The sequence below is a fragment of the Microcebus murinus genome, chromosome 25, assembly GCF_040939455.1.
Source record: "Microcebus murinus isolate Inina chromosome 25, M.murinus_Inina_mat1.0, whole genome shotgun sequence".
NCBI lineage: Eukaryota > Metazoa > Chordata > Mammalia > Primates > Cheirogaleidae > Microcebus > Microcebus murinus.
This window is the reverse complement of record NC_134128.1, coordinates 2,057,384-2,070,023: the sequence shown is the minus strand read 5'-3', so window position 1 is coordinate 2,070,023 and position 12,640 is coordinate 2,057,384. Positions and strand designations below refer to the sequence as shown.

Here is a 12,640-nt window from a genome sequence, read left to right as displayed (position 1 = left end):
TTTTTGAATCCTAACAAAGGTATAAAAGCAGGAGGAGACCAAGAAAGCAGGGGCAGAAGATCAGAAGATGGGAAGAGAGCTGTAACACTAGGTGTGCTGAGCCTGCTGTGGAAGAATAAAGGCTGTTCTCCGACTCTTCATGTGCTGCTCGGTTCTTTCCCTGTCAAGAGCTGTAGCACTAGCTGTACACATTGCCGCAACAAAACTGCTCGTGTGCCATCACGCTCCACCGTCCACGGGGATTCGGAGTGTTTCAGTTCCCCACCTGCCTACATCTTACTTCTCCAGCCAGACTAGGAGCTGCCAAGGGCAGGACCCTTGTCACAGCCTTGGGGCCTCCAGTACCCTGCCAGTCATGGCCTGCTTTGCTTCCAGGAGGCCACAGATCCGGCCCAAGCAGAGCCAACACTGGCCCAACCAGAAGAGGAAGAAGAAAAAGGCATCCCACTGAGCTAGTATGGGAGAATTTTCCCACTCCCTTCCTAATAGTAGCATACTACAAACTAGCATGACTAAGCAAATGTGGAGTGACCTTTGACTAGATTTCAATCTTGTGCATCACTGCAAAATAGCATGACTAAACAACTATAAAGTAATGTGAGACTAGACCTCACTCTCGTGCAGACTTTGTAACCCTTTGCTTCTGTATCATATAAAACCCACCATGCTCAGACCCCATTTTGCTCAGAATTTGGAGGTGAGACCCCTCTGAGCCTGCGGGTGTAATACAAGCCTGTTTTGCAATACTCTTGTGTGGCTCTTGGTTTGTTTCCCAGTCCGGTTTGCTATAACAAGCTCTCCCAACTGGCTCCTGAGTGCCCCACGGCGTCCCATCCCACGCTCTTGCTCTCTCATTCAACGGACATTTGGACGTGTAAGTTCACCCTCAGAGAAACACTGTCCCCTCATAAACTTCCGGAGGTCAGGAGCCCCAATCCCAGCCTGCCGGGCCTACCAGGGCCCCCACGTGACCTCAGCTGCCGCTTTTATCCACGGACTGATGTGGAGGCATCAGGAAGATGTCCCCGCTGCTGGGTTTCTGTGCCCACATCGGTGCTTGGTCTGACAGCCAGGAGCAGAGGCCAGGGGCAGCAGAAGGAAGCACAGAAATGAGAATTTCCCAGCTTGGCTTCAGCCCTAGGGGAAACGCCATTGCCCTCCACTCGCCTCCCAGAAAGACGCCCTCCGCGACCCCAGCCTGCAGGGACCGGGGCCGACTCTGCTGGGACATTCAGCAGTGCAGGAGTCTGGAAGCAGCCAGAGATAGCAACGACTCAGACTGGACACTTTGATCAAACTTAGTGTCGCTTTTCCCGAGCACTGAAAACCTGACAGTGAGCAGAGCCAACACCGGGTAGGGTCCATGCAATGAGTGGCTCGGCAAGCGCTATTTCTGAGATTAATCGTCAATCATGTCTAATTCTTTTTAAACGGTGGCTATTAATCCGCAAGGCCTGGGGACATGCTTGTGTGAGGTGTGTTCCCTCCACTGCTCTCAGGACCCACGAGGAGCAGCGGGCGGGCCCCTGGCCGAGGCTGCTGTTTGGCAAGGGACAGAAGAAGGTGCTGCAGCTCGCAGCGCAGCCGAGGCCCGGGCCCAGGCTCCAGGTTCACTTGCCTCCCAGGGCAGCCAGCAGGAGCCATGAGAAGATCCTGGCCTGGGCCATTCTGTGCCAGCACCAAACCCCACGTCTCACTGAGAATTCAGCCTCACCTAATCCAATAAACCTGAAAACCTGTCCCCTGTCTCTGAGCATGCCCTGCCTGTGGCAGAGGTGTGCCCAGCTATTCTTCTGCACAACACACCAACAGGAGAGAGACTGGCCACCCACCTTAGCACACCTGACCGGAGGACAGGGCATGGCTCCAGGCACTGCCTGCCTTCTGGGGACTCAGGAGGTGACACCCTGGGAGCTCTGTCTGGACTGCAGATATTTCAGTGAGAGCTGGGAAGGCCATGCTTACGCACGGGAACCCTGGCGAACACCAGAGTGACAGGAGCGCAGGCCAGTAGCTCTGTCCCCCACGCCCCGCACCTCCCTGGGTGTTCTGGCAGAGGACCAGCCTTGCCACCCAACACTCCCTCTGCCACCGCAGCTGGATGTCCCGGAGGGATGGTATCTAGATGGGAGTCACTGCATCTACACTGGCTGTGACCAGCACACAGCATCTGGAGCTGAGCACAGCCCAGCAGCTCCAGAAATCAGCACAGGAGGAGTTAAATCTTCAGCGACATCTGACAGATGCCAAAGGGTGGATTTCAGACTAGGAAACCAGAAACCAGGGGTGCGGGTATAGTACACAGCTATGGGCATTCAGCTGCAGGAGCACACAGGCTGTCTGGCACAAAGAACAGAGACTGGGGTTCAAAAGTCACACCCCAGCCCAGTGTGCTCTGAAATCGGCCCTTCCATGGGGGTAGGGGTCTGTGCTCAGCCCGCACTCTCACTCCATTTTCCTGTAAAAGGTCTCCATGGCTCTTGTCACCACCACCCCCAGCTCCACGCTCACGTGTTACGGCTCAGAGGCCGTGTGTATGGACACCGAGCTGTGCTCAGCCACCGTGCAGAACATCTGTGCCGCAGCTGCCAGGGCCAGGCTGGGATTTTTGCAATAGTTTGGGGATGATTCGAGAGCACAGAATGCACAGTGCTGAGAGGGCCACGTTCTGCTAGTCAGCAGTGCTCGGGGTAATTAGAAATGTCATGGTTTTAAAGCCGTTGTTGGGTGTGGTTCTAGGGGGAGGTTTTGCTCGTTTCTGGTGTTTAAGTATCAATGGGAAACATTTATTTGTAAATGTCAGAAGGAAGAACATTGTATAGATTGACTTTCCTGCTGCTCTCATAAAAGAACCTAAGAATTATGCCAACTCTCTACAGCATCTCACACCAGGCACTGGAGGGGTGCCCACCCCAGGCCTACCGCCCAGCTCTGTCCTGCCAGCCCCGCTCGGGGAAGGCTCCAGGCAAAGGCGGAATGGGGCCCGCCTCGGTGGGGCCACAAGGAGTGGGTGAATACACAAAATCCCACTTCCTGCACATCTTCTCTTTATCCTTAAAGACATAGAATAAAATGAAACAAAATCCCCTTGGTCTACTGCTGGAGAAACAAGCTCGGAGAGGTCCAGTGACTTGCCCAAGGCCACAGAGCAAGCTACGGGTTTTAGTCCATTCGAGCTGCTATGACAACATTCCTCAGACTGGGTAATTTACAAACAACAAAAATTAATTGCTCACAGTCCTGGCTGCTGGGTAGTCCAAGACCAAGGCACCAGCAGACGTGGTGTCTGGTGAGAGCTGCTCTCTGCTTCGGAGAAGGTGCCTGCTAACTGTGTCCTCGCGTGGAGAAAGGCAGAGCGTCATCACGTAGCCACTTCCCAAAAGCCCCCCTCTTAATGCTATTGCCTTGGGAACTGGGCTCCAGCACACGAATTTGGGGGGAATGTCCCCTCCAAAACTACGTTGAAACTTTGTCCCCAGTGTGGCAGTATTGAGAAGTGGGGCTCTTAGGAGGTGATTGGGTCTGACGGCCTCTGCCCTCATGGGTTAATGGACCGAGGGGTGACACAGGTGTGGAAGTGGCGTCTTTGTAACAAAAGGACAGATGTGAGCACAGCGCGGCCCATCCCATGCGATGCTGGCACTGCCTTGGGACTCTGCAGAGTCCCCACCAGCAAGGAGGCTCTCACCAGGTTCAGCCCCTCGACCTTGGACCCCTCAGCCTTAACTGTAAGAAATAACTGTAAGAAATAAACTCCTTTTCTCTGTAAATTACCCAGTTTCAGGTATTCTGTTATAACCCACATGAAATGAACTATGACCACGGCTTACATAAGGAATAAAACCCTTGAGTGTGTGGCCCCTGGGTTTCCCGAGCACGTTCCCTGTTAGGTTTGTACATCAGACTCGGCAAGGCACCCGGCAGACAGAGCTGAGGCCACAGCCCCTCAGCCCCTCACGCGCTACCCCGACAGTGGGCCAGCCTTGCCCGGAGCACTCAGCTCCCGAGTCCCGATGCTCCCAGCTCTTCCAGGCCTTGCATTCGTGCCTGCATTGTGCAAGTATTGTGTGCCTACTGCGTGCCAAGCACTGTCCTAGGAACACAGTGGTAAACAGGTCAGAGAAGGCCCCAGATCCCAAAAAGTGCCACTGAATACACATATCTGCAAACAAGGAGAAGAAGAAATACACACAAATCCGACAAATCGCACAGCTGTGCGAGACTGAACGAGACGCTCCGGGAGACAGTGATGGGGCGGGCCGGGGAAGGCCGGGCTGGCGTCTGAGCTGAGATCTAAGCTGCAGGAGGGACGCGGCCACTGGCAGCCGAGGAGGCCAGTGCCCGGGAGGATGTCACAGCTGCGACGCTGGGAGAAGTCTGGCTTCTCGGAGGACCCGCGTCAGAGCAGTGGCCCGTGCTACGGTTTGAACGTCCCCTCAAACCCATGTCGAAACGTCATCCCCAGTGCGGCATAATGAGAGGAGGGCCCCGAAGAGGTGGCGGGGCCAGGAGGGCAGTGACCAGCCAGGTGCCTGCTGAGCTGTGAGCGCCGTCAGGGCCCGGGGAACACAGCTCGCTCCCCCTTCAGGACAGGACCTGCTGGGACCAGAGCGGAGGGCCAGCAGCCTCTCGCTGCAGGGCCACCAAGGGTTACCCATACTCTGCCCAAGTACTGACCTCTGCAGGTTCCAGAGCCGGGCTTCCAGCCTCGGGCTCCCCGCGGGCCGGCTGGCTTGCGCAGAGCCGCGCCGCGGCCTCAGCTCTCCCTTCCCGGTCTCAGACCTGCGTGCCCGCCGCCCTTTCCCTCCACAGCTGGCCCTGAGCACCTCTTGCCTCCCTGACTCCACCTTGCCTCCTGCTTCCCTGTGCCTGGCCGCACACGGCTTCTAGGGCTGCGGGCGCAGATCCCTCGGCGGCCACCACGGGAGCCAGAGGGGCGGGCGGCCTGAGCCGCGCCGCAGCGGAGGACGGGAGGACGATGAGTGCACGGACTCGGCTTGCCGATGGGATCTGCTGTGGCGCTGGTCAAAGAAAGAATCAAAAATGGCTTCCAGCGGCAGAGCTACTTCCTGAGGTGGGGAGACTAGGGAAGGAGCAACCCGGGACAGACCCTCACGTCTTGGCCACGTCCGTTTGAGGTACCTATCAGCACTCGGGTGGGTCCTGATTAACCTCTCGCCCCAGGGGAAGCCTCCCTGCCCAGGAAACCGTCTGGGATGTTGCAGTAGCTCGTAACCACAGTTGCACCCCAGGCACGGGGCTGAGGCGCCTGCAGCCACGGTCCCAGGCACAGACAGGGCACCGGCGCCACGTCCACTGCGCCACGCCAGTAGCTAAGCAGCTCTGGAGCGGCAGGGACTCATGCCGTCAGACCATAGGGCATCTGTCCTTCCCGCTATTTCCTGCCCAGTTGGGTCTCCTACTCTATCATTTCTATCAGAAACCACTTCTTGCCCATCTATGAACTCTCCAGTTTTGCATACAGCAGTGCCCAGGCGGTACAGGAATTCGCGGGAGCTTTCTGGGCCCCACCTGAACTCTGGGAAGGGCTTCCCTTATCCGTGACCTGGCCTGGCATCCTGGAGCCAGGTGGCAGGGACCCCCACTTCTCCTGCTGCCCAGGGTTCCTGAGCAGAGCTCCCGGCATCCTCTTTCTGACAAGTCCCTGCTTCTGCTCAGCTCTGAGAAGGACAGGCTGGAATGCCACCACCCATCACTGGAAGCCTTGCCCATTGCCTCCATCCCTGCCTCAAAAAAAACAAAAAAACAACAAAAAAAAACGCACCTTCCTTGGAGACTACTGACATGGCTATTTGCCAGTAGAGCCAGTGACCTCCAGGCCTCAGGATGGCGTGGACCTGCAGGCCCCACCCCTCCAACTGGAGAGGAAGGGGAACCTGAAGCTTCCCAGGCACCAGGAGCCTCCTGCAAAAATAACATCTTCTCTTTCAGGAGAACCAGGGGCAGAGCCGCGGCCACTGGCCCTGAAGGCGCTGGGAAGCGTGCCCGCAGGAGCGGCGCTTTGGCGCCATCCTCCCCAGGAGAAAGCTCCCTTGTTCCAGGCGCACAAAGGATGGGCGCTGGGCAGGCGACAGGCGGTGAATGCTAATGGCCCAGGCACTGGAGGCCAGCATCGCAGGCGCCTGACTGCTCGCTGTCCTGTTCCAGGGACCCCATCGACCCCCAGCAGTGGGCAGCCTTGTCCCAGGCCCGAGGCCAGAGGTGTGGGGGCCGCCTGAGCAGTCGTCATGCGGGAGCACCGGAACCCAGGCGAGCATCTGGTGCAGGCAGCACAAACGCCTAAACATCCGTGCAAACTTGGACCAACAGGTCCTGCGGAAATGTGCTAACCATCTGCTTTTCCTTAGCCATTTTCCAGCAAATTATGTTTATTATGTTAATTTATTTTACTGTCAACAACACCGAATGACGCAGTTGCTGCTAAACAACATCATTATATATCTCAGTCTGGCACATTACCAGCAGGGTTGGGGTTTTGTTGTTAGTCTTTGGTTTTCTGTCTTTTGGGGTGTTTTTTTTTTTGTTTTGTTTTGTTTTTATAAATGCAACAGGAATAAATACATATTGAAATGTGGATCTATTTAAAACTGAGCCGGGGATGGTAAAGCCATAGAGAGGCCCAGGAAGGCTCCCACGGGAGTGGCTGTCTCCAGGACAGACAGATGCCATCGGGGTGAGGCCACCAGCCTGCGGCCTGTCCTGGTCCTGTAGACAGTCCCATGCTTGGCCAGCAACGCGAGACTTCTCAGAAGCCTGTGGGCTTAGGGGACAGAGAGGCTCCCAACCATCTGATTCTCTTCTCTAAACTTCCACCTCCTTCAGAAAATCCACCCATCTTCCAGATTGCGATGCCAGGGACACCTGGACTCGTGCTGAACAGAGACAGGGCGTGCCCTGGAGACTCACTGGGAGCCACCCTATAACCTAAACAGCCTGGCAGGGGCTGGAGCTTATAATAATGAAGTTTGTGATCATTTTCCCCGACAGAGACCAATAAACTCCGTATTTCCAGAGAGAGAGAGGAGAGAAAAATGAGGTGTGTAAGGTAGGAGGGAGAAAGTATGAGAAAGCAAGGAGATGCTTCTGGAAATGTACCAAATCACCGAACTGTGCGGAGGGGACAGCTGCCCGTAACCTCCGCAAGGGCAGCATGGGGACTCAAATAGCTCATCAAGTAGCTGATAAGCAGCGTGGGGTGGGTGCAGTGTCCTGGGGAGACCAGGGCCTCGGGCAGAGGCCAGAGCCGCCTGCGGCAGGGAGAGGGGCTCTTTCTTTCGGCTGAGATGCCGTCTGCACACCCAATCAGGGCGCGCCTCCCCGCAATGGCAGGGGCTGTGTCTTCTGCCCCCTCGGAAGGTGACAACCCCCAGGGGAGCTTTCACAGCACAGATGACCTGCCGGATCAAGAGATTCAGTGGCCAGGTGGCTGCTGGGTGTCCTTGCAAATATTTGGTTTCAGAGGACGGGTCACGTTACGCCGCTTCCCATTTGGGGGCGGAGAGGGCTGCCGCGATAGCCCCGTCCCCGCTGTCGCAGCCCCCAGCAGACAGCCCGTGAAGGCCCGGGTCACGGCCGCACAGATGGCGGTGGCTTTTATGGGCTGGGGAGAGGGGAGAGCGTCGCGGCGCAGCTGCCCCGTCTCCGTTAAGTGGGTCTCAGCTGCCGGGCACACAGTGGCCACCGGGGCCAGCTGGGCCCCACGGCCGGCAGCACCGCACGGCGCGCTCCCAGGCCCGCCCGCCAGCGGCGGCGCCTTGATGGAGCCCGCGAAGCGGCAGTGAGCGGCCCCAAGTCAGCGCGCACCCGCCTGTCTTCAGGGCACGTTCCATGGACGGAGGACTGGCACCCGGAACTGCGGTGCCTTCGGGGGGCCTGACGGGGCCTCGGGCCCGAGTCCTCGGCTCTTTCCAGGGACAGGGAGACGGGCGGGGCGCCCACTCGGCGCCCAGACCCACGCACAGCAGCAGGCTCGTCCACACGGACTGCTCCGGATCCGAATCCGAGCCAAGCCGAGCTGAGTCCGGGGTGGCCACGAGGTGGCGCCATTGCCCGGAGACCCGGCTGCTCCGGTGGGGGCGGGGCGGGGAGAAAGTGTTGGAACCGCGGAGGGAGGGGAGAGAAGGGGAGGGGAGGGGAGGGGAGGGGAGGGGAGGGGAGGGGAGGGGAGGGCACGGGAGGGGGGCTGGGAAGGGGACTGGACAGGAGGGGAAGGGAGAAGTGGGGAGGGGAGGGGACGGGAGGAGACTGGACGGGAGGGGAGCAGAGGGCACGGGAAGGGGGCTGGGAAGGGGACTGGACAGGAGGGGAGGGGAGAAGTGGGGAGGGGAGGGGAGAAGTGGGGAGGGGAGGGGAGAAGTGGGGAGGGGAAGGGAGGGGAGGGGTGGGGAGGGGAGGGGAGGGGAGGGGAGGGGAGGGGAGGGGACGGGACAGGACGGAACTGGACAGGAGGGGAGGGGGGACGGGCGGGGCTCAGCGCCGTCAGCGCGGTCCGCGGGAGGGAGCCGCCCCAGACGCGCGGGCAGCCGGGCGGGGCGCACAGCCTGCGCGTGCAGGAGGCTGCGGCCCCTCGCAGGGCGTGGGAGCGAGCGCTGTGAGCGGTCAGTTGTGCCCTCCCTACGTCTGACAGGGGAGGACGGCCAAGCGAACTGGGCGCCCAGCGCGCCCCGCCGCAGCTCCTCTCCCGCGCCAGCAGCCACGTGGCGCCCAGCGCGGCGTCCGGGCCGCGCGCACCTCCCTTCCCCGGGTCCGCAGAGCGGGCCGCCCCGCGCCGTCGCCACGGGGCCGGGCACAGCCTCTCCCAGCTCGCCTCGCGAGGTCAGGCCACGACCCTCGCCCGCGGCGCCCTCGCTGGGCTGATCGGCCGACTGCGCGGCGGGCCGGGTGGGGGCCGCGCCGTCCCTGCGCCCGCCAGGCCGCTGCAGGCGCTCAGGCCCCGGGCGCGCATGTGCCGGGCGGGCCGCGGCGTCACGGGGTGGCCGCAGGGAGCAGAGGCAGGAGAATTAGCTACGTCATTGTCGCCAGCCTGGCAACTCGCAAGCGCATACACGTCCCGGTCGCCCTGCCTGGCGTGGTCCTGGGGCCGAGAGCGGGAAAGCGGCGCTGATGCCGGTGGCACTACTGGCCTGGGGTTGTGCTCGGTCTTGCAGCCCGAGGTCCGTCCTGGGTCTGGCCCCACCTGGCCAGCCGTGGGAGCCTGGACTGTCACTCCACCTCTGGGGCTCTCCATGGTTGCACTGCTGAGATGCCAGGCTGTTGGCTGGAAAGCGGTGGCGGCCTTTCCACTTAGGGCCACATCCCAAGAGGGCTCTGCAGTGGCCACGTGTCCCCAGCTGTGCTGGAGTAGTTTTCAGTCTCCCAGTTCCTGGAGCCAGCAGGTGCTGAGGTTCCAATGTGTGGGGTGACACTTTTTGCTTCTTCCTGTAGCAGTCTTAAATTTTAGACTTTACAGACTTACTTAAACTAGTTTAAGCAAGCTAGAGAAAATTCATTTCGTGGGTAGAGGGTTTGCTCTTGGACCACTGGGCTGGATGCTGCCAGTCTCAGAAAGGTGTGACTCCCTCCCCCTCTTAGCGGACTGGCTTCCTCCAGGCCAGTTTGTCAGTCCACAAGGGATGGAGGATGGTCACACCCACAGCCTTATCACTTTCCACGTGTTCTGTTCGGCAGGGAATCCTTGCATAAAACTGACTCTCCAGGTTTCAAACAGAAACATCAGCTTGGATCTCGTGCCCAGCTGGGGCGAAACACCTGAGGCCGGAGGGACAGTCACAGGGGACAGCCCGGCTGCCGTGGGCCCGCCCCGTGGGTAGGGATGCTTCAGACACGCGGAAGGTATCTCCTGCACTAACTCAAAGCCTGATTTCACTGGGTTGGTCCTTCTGCGGAGAGAGCTCTGTGGGCTGCCCAAGAGCTGGCTTCCCTTGGAACGAAGAGGCGGCAGGGTTCCCTGGACAGACCCAGCAGGGCGGGGAAGCGCTGAGTTCCTAGGCCTAGAAAATGAGATCACTATGGCCAGTCCAGGAGAAAATGAATTTATAAAGTGTACTAGTTGGGATGGGCTAACCCTGTAACGACTGCAAAATCAAAGCGGCTTAAAACAGTAAGAGGTTTATTTCCAGTTCATGTCACAGTCCAGGTGAGCGAGTCAAGGGCCCAGGTGCCTTTCTTCTAGTGGCTCCACCGCCTTCCAGATCTTGTCGTCCTCCAGATCCCCTACACGCAGCTCGGAGATGAGAGGGCGGCGATTGCGGGGACCAGGCATGGGTGTGAGCCAGAACTCAGTCACGGGCCATACCTGAGTGCCCGCAAGGCTGCGGAAGGCAGTCCAGCCCAGTGTGTGCCCAGCAACAGAGACCTCACGGGGCTGGCGAGCAGCCATTGTCTCTGGTGGTTGAGCAAGCTCATGGGCACAGGCAGCTGGGAGTCGCGCTCCCAAACCAAGCCTCGGAACCTGCCGAGGAGACTGCAGGCACCTCTGCCTCCCCTTATCACTGAATGCCAGAAACCTGCTTGATGGCAAATGCCACTTCTGCTGGGTCTAGTGACACTTCTGGTTCCAGGACTGGAGCTTGCACTGTCTGGGAAACAGCTGCTGCTGCCACCCTCTGAGGGCCGATGCCTCTGCACTGCCCCAAACAAAGTGATGACGCGGGCGGCCTCCTCCCCCACGTCCGCTCCCCTGGGCCGCTGCTCCAAACTCCAGTCCCGCACAGGGGCATCCGAACGGCAGGCCCAGGTCACAGGATTCCATCCTTCCTGGGAGGAAGGCAGGGAAAATTGAGTTCTGGCTATTATTCGAGGAAGGCAGGACACATTTTGTGAGCTTGTCCTGTGTGAGGCAGGTAGAAGACAGACCCCAACAAGACAAAGGTCCACCACTGGCAGTGCGCCGGGAGGGAGGCCGCTGGCGGGACCTAGGTAAACTGGTGCTGAGGGTGAATTAAACATTGTGTCCAAGCAATGGCGCGAGCAAAGGGCCGCGCGGCAGAAGCCTAGGTCCTTGGAGCCGGAAGTTAGTGGCTATGCATCCCGTCTCCAGCTTCGCACGGCGTCTTCTCTGCCACTGACGCGTTCGCGGGACGGGTGACACAGCTGACACCAAGGCAGCCGTTGGAATCACTTTTTGTTCTTAGAAGGTTCTTTTATAGGTGCAGCAGAAATCTGGCTTTCTAGAACTTCCACCACTGGCCTGAGTTCTGCCCTAGGAAGTCATGTGGAAGGAATCTGCCCTTCATGCAAGTGACAATTTTTATGTTCTACCATCCTGTCATTTTTCTTGTCTTCTCCAGGCTGAACGCCCTTCCTTGTGTCCACTGTCTGTCATGGCGATCTACTTAAGTGAGCCTGCAGGCAGGGTGGAAAGACGGACCCCCAGCGGCAGTGCTGTCAACGCCACCACTCCTTCAGATTGTCCCGGAGTGGCACAGACACGCCAATGTGATTGACGGGAAAAACCGACATGCTGAGAAGTCAAGGAAGAGAAAACTCTCAGGGTCTGGATCAAAACTTGAAACCGCTGTCCCTGAGTTCCTGTGGGTGCCACTCCCACAAGGTGTCAGCCTCCCTGGGCCCACCCAAGGGACCACCTCTCCATGTGCTGGGGGCTCTGGCCTGTGGCTGTCCTGTTGACACCTTCAACAGTCACTGCAAATAGTAAAAGACCCTGCCGTGGGGACTTAGGAAGAAGTCCTCCTGTAGGAGCCTCTAAAATGTCACCCTGAATGTGTGAGTACGGTGGGTTAGGGGGAAAAGGAAAGGTTGTTTATGCTGATATTTTCTGTTAGAAAAAAAGAGGTAAATTTATGTTATCTTCCTGAAACTACTGCCTGTCATGTCTGCTGCAAGATGGCCCCACGGGCCGGGCACGGTGGCTCACGCCTGTAATCCTAGCACTTTGGGAGCCCGAGGCGGGCGGATTGCTCGAGGTCAGGAGTTCAAAACCAGCCTGAGCGAGACTCCGTCTCTACCAAAAATAGAAAGAAATTAATTGACCAACTAAAAATATATATACAAAAAATTAGCCGGGCATGGTGGCGCATGCCTGTAGTCCCAGCTACTTGGGAGGCTGAGGCAGGAGGATCGCTTGAGCCCAGGAGTTTGAGGTTGCTGTGAGCTAGGCTGACGCCACGGCACTCACTCTAGCCTGGGCAACAAAGTGAGACTCTGTCTCAAAAAAAAAAAAAAAAAAGATGGCCCCACGAGAAAAGAAGGGGCCTGTTGTTAGAGGGGTCCCTGGCAGTTGTGTGACTGTGCAGAGCCAGTCTGGAGGTGACGGCTGTAACAGACCCACGTCGTGGGCAAGTTCAAGTGTGGGCATTTTCCAGACCTTGCACCCAGATTACGCTTCATTCCAGAAGTCCTGGATCCTTTGCTGTGTTCATCTAGCTCGTTCCCTGTTCTCACGAGTATGAAGGAAATGGAGTTTATTGTACAATATCTGGAAAATATATGTGTATAGAAAGAAAACATAAAAGTGGCCAGGACTAACTTCTGCTAACAATTCAGGGCCCTCGTCTCGTTTTTGCAGGTGTCTGTGTGCAGTGACGGTGCTGTCACGCTGTGGGCACGCTGTGGGCACGCTTTCGCAGACGTTCTTCTCATTGTTGTTGTGTCCTGAGCG

At 58.3% G+C, this 12,640-nt stretch overlaps 1 long non-coding RNA gene across 1 annotated transcript; it reads left to right on the top strand.

The window, feature by feature from the left end:
* The first annotated feature begins 8,507 nt into the window (after positions 1-8,507).
* Positions 8,508-11,870, top strand: LOC142864354 (uncharacterized). The gene is made up of 3 exons (XR_012914894.1): positions 8,508-8,611; positions 9,688-9,852; positions 11,310-11,870. It is a non-coding gene; the product is annotated as an uncharacterized LOC142864354 (long non-coding RNA).
* The last annotated feature ends 770 nt before the right edge of the window (positions 11,871-12,640 follow it).